At 35.1% G+C, this 3,797-nt stretch overlaps 1 pseudogene; it reads right to left on the bottom strand.

The window, feature by feature from the left end:
• Positions 1-1,653: 1,653 nt before the first annotated feature.
• Positions 1,654-2,668, bottom strand: LOC149207382 (protein EXORDIUM-like 3 pseudogene; annotated as a pseudogene).
• Positions 2,669-3,797: the final 1,129 nt, after the last annotated feature.

The raw sequence follows: 3,797 nt of genomic DNA, 5'->3' as shown, positions 1-3,797 counted from the left end.
GGGTTGAGAGAGTTGGAGCTGGCATCCTCACAGAGAGGGTAGAGAGAGTTGGAGCTAGATTCCTCTAGTTGAAAGAGCGGGTATTATTTGAATGCTTTGTTTAAAATTTTCCAACTTAAAGAGGGTATTAAGTGAATGGTTAGTTTGGAATCAAGTTGATGGTGGATGGCATCATAGATAGGCACAAGGTAAATCCAGAGACAAATGTATATTCTCAAGTTGTAGGTGTTGATTATTTAGATTTTTACTTGGATTATTAACACATTTCAAACACATTGCAATAGTAAATAGTAAAGACAACACAAAATCAAATCTAGAGCCAAAACAAGTGTTTTTGAGCATTAGCTTTTGCAAATCAAGTGTTTCTGAGAATTAGCTAGGCTAGAGCCAAAAACAAGTGTTTATAAGCATTAGATTTTGAAAATCAAATGCTTCTGAAAGTTAGCTTTTTGAGAAATGATATACATGGAGGTAGATATGAAGGTGGTCTTTCAAAGAATTCAAGCCTATGAATTTGAAGGTAAAATGGAGCCAAAAAAATAAAAATGACTTTTAGACTTTAGTTTTGTAATCCAAAGAATCTGGTAGTAAATGTTCTTACAATTCAAAGAATCTGGTAGTAAATGTTCTTACAAAAGTTTTTCTTGTCATTAGCTGATATAAAACACACTCCATTGATACAAATCCTACTCTACACTGGTGCTTCATGTTTCTGTAAAACCTATTCTACGTTGTTGCTTCATGTTTCTATAATAGACATTTACTAATGCAACATGTTTCAGTCATTCATGGAATATTATTAAACAAGAATTTCATTTAACATTATTACACAAAAATTTCATGGACTTGGAAAGACTTTCGTGCTATAATTTGGAATTTTGGGTGCCCTAGGAAACTAGAAGAGAACAGACTTCGTTGCCTCTTAGATATTTCAGAATTAGATAATCAAATGGAGATCTTAAGGATTCAATCCATCTAGCCATTTAGATCTTATATGTCAAACCAATATCCCCTATATCTACTAAATATTTATGCAGATGTCGAGAGGATTCAAACACCATTCAAAGCAACAAATTCCATTTCTAAATTTTACAAAATGTATCCAAGTGAGTCCTGACCAGTGAAAAATACGCAACATTGACATCATTCTAAAAACCTAGTCACCATAAATGGAAATTCTAGTACAATTTGATGTGAATATAGAATTACTTTACTTAATCAAAATAGATCTTAAAAATTCAATAGACATGAATGCTCTTTGATCAATATTTCTCTGAATAGTATAAATAGATTAAGCTGTATAGATAAATGCTCTCTGTTTAATATTTCTCTGAATAGTCTAAATAGATAGAGCTATATAGACACACGCAAGTAAATATAGTGGGATGACTGTTAAAATAAGAATACTTAGTACATACTGTCAAGAAATACAAATTGGATTAGAGCCTCCAGTGTTCCACAACACTTTGTTGCATTTTTGGGTACAATAATCCTAAGGCATATTGAGGTCTATAGCAATAAAGAAGCCATGAATAAGTTGTCTAGATCCAACCCACAAATAGAATTTGTGATAGTAAGGCTTGATAAAAACCACTGAGTCTGACCATAACACTAGCAAACCCATTTTCCACTAACAACAGCACTACAACATCTTCAACTATCCAATGCATTTGGTATCAAGCATGCATTCAAAATAGGACTCCATATCCATTGCACTAAATACTTCCTCCTGATGCCATTGAAATTGTAATTAGCCCTAAATTTGTTTGTTAGGACTTGTCTAATGTAAGATCCACCACCTCGAGTCACATAAAGACCTTCACAAAGATCTGTAATCTCAGTAGGAGAAGTAGGATCCTTACCATCATACCAGGCATTGATCAGGGGATTCATGGGCAATCACACTTATCATCATATCGATACCGACATCCCCATTAGGTGCCTTCAATGCCTTCATTCTAGTCATGTAGCTTGGCACTGCAAAAGGATAAGCACAGACTTCCAGGCACTATTTTCCAGAATTCCCAACCCATGCATAAGGCAATGTGTATCCTACAATGGATGGGAATGTAAAATAATGAAATCCGCAGACTTCTCTGCAGAAGTCCTAGACAACAACATCACCAGAAGTGAGGAGGAGGTAAATACCATTCTTGGAATCAATGGGAAGGGGAATACTCTTGGCGGTTATGACATTCTTTATCACTTCCTGAACAGTAAGCCTACTCAGTACCTTACCATGGGAGTAGTAATCATCGTGCTGACTAGTAATCACTATGTTTCTGCTAATATTGGCACCAGTCTGATCAGTATATAGCTGCAATGCTTTCCACCACTAACCCACAAAAGGGCTCTTTGTATTATTAGAGATAGATAGACGAAACTCATTGATAACCCTCTTCTCCTTCTTACTCCACCTACCATGCCAAATTGAAAGGACATTGATAGCATAAGTCAACACATGCCCCATGTGGTACTTCATATTCATATATAGTGAGGACCCTTCATTTTTATTCGAAGTCCCAAACTGCATATCTGCCTTATTGGGCTATTGTCCCAGTGCCAAAGCAGTAGTATTCCAATTGAAATATTGAGTCCATGGCCCCCATGCTTTAACTGAGGATAATACAATGAAAAAAAAAAAACCAACACATGCAAACACACCCATTTTCTCTCTGGAACAACACACAAAGCAACAATGCAATGGATACAATGAAATGAGATTCAATGGTTTCTTCTCCATAACATGCATGCATGGGAAATACATGTACCCTGTGCTTTATGCATATACAACAACATCCAAGTTCCTACTTTGACCTGTTTCTTTAATTGCTTTATTCATCTTAATTATGTTCCAAGCAATTACCAGTTGTGGATGCCATGTTTGTTGTTGCATAGACAAGTAACACGTATATATGAAAACACTTGGAAGCAATTTATCGACTTCATATTGATAGCAACATATTTCCGATGGGAGCATGTGTGTTGCTACCTTACAAACATTGACTGTACATTTCGAGATTCAAAACTAGAACACTTATTGTGAAACATGACCAGAAAATCCTCTAGAAAGGCTGTCTCAATATAATACTCTTTGTTGTACTAGGAAAATATCTCCAAACTTTGTAGACAATTTTCATAGTTCCCAGACTGGAGATAGAAATTTCCCGCAAACTTTCCAACAGTAGCGATAGTCATGCTAAAATAACGTCTCAAAATAATTCCAACTATGTTTTTCTGGGCACAGGGATATTATGTGGAGACTAGAGAGTCCAAATGTTTTTCACAATAGACAAAATATTAGCCTTAGTGAGTACTAGAAGTTCATGCTTCTCATGTCACAACATGTCTCCCAATTGTTAAATACAATAGCCCTGATGAACAACATATTACTGGTGTCCGATCTATGGACATAAACATAAATTTGGATCACTTGTGTATATTCATCACACTTTTGTTCCATATTGACAAATGAATTTTTTTGAAACGTATTATTCATAGTGTTCATGCCCGGAAGAGTTCGTGCTAATGAACAAACAAACCAGAATGTTATCTGAACCCCATATCCATCTAAAATCCATATGTATCATGTTGTAGATCATATCTTGTGTTCAAAATCACAAGAGGTGCTATCATTACATATCAGAGATAATGGGCCTATTTAAAGCTCATGTCACAGTAATATTTTAAAGCATAATTAAGTCTAAATATTAAACTAATTATAATAATTGTGCTAGCAATTTCACCCTATAGTTATAAATAGAGCACAAGAGGAATTAGAGGTTAACTCTGACCTA

The sequence above is a fragment of the Pinus tabuliformis genome, chromosome 1_2 (assembly GCF_031772625.1).
Source record: "Pinus tabuliformis cultivar Carrire ecotype Pingquan chromosome 1_2, CPIR1, whole genome shotgun sequence".
Lineage (NCBI taxonomy): Eukaryota > Viridiplantae > Streptophyta > Pinopsida > Pinales > Pinaceae > Pinus > Pinus tabuliformis.
The sequence above is the reverse complement of the archived record's forward strand: the minus strand, read 5'-3'. Positions and strand labels throughout refer to the sequence as shown.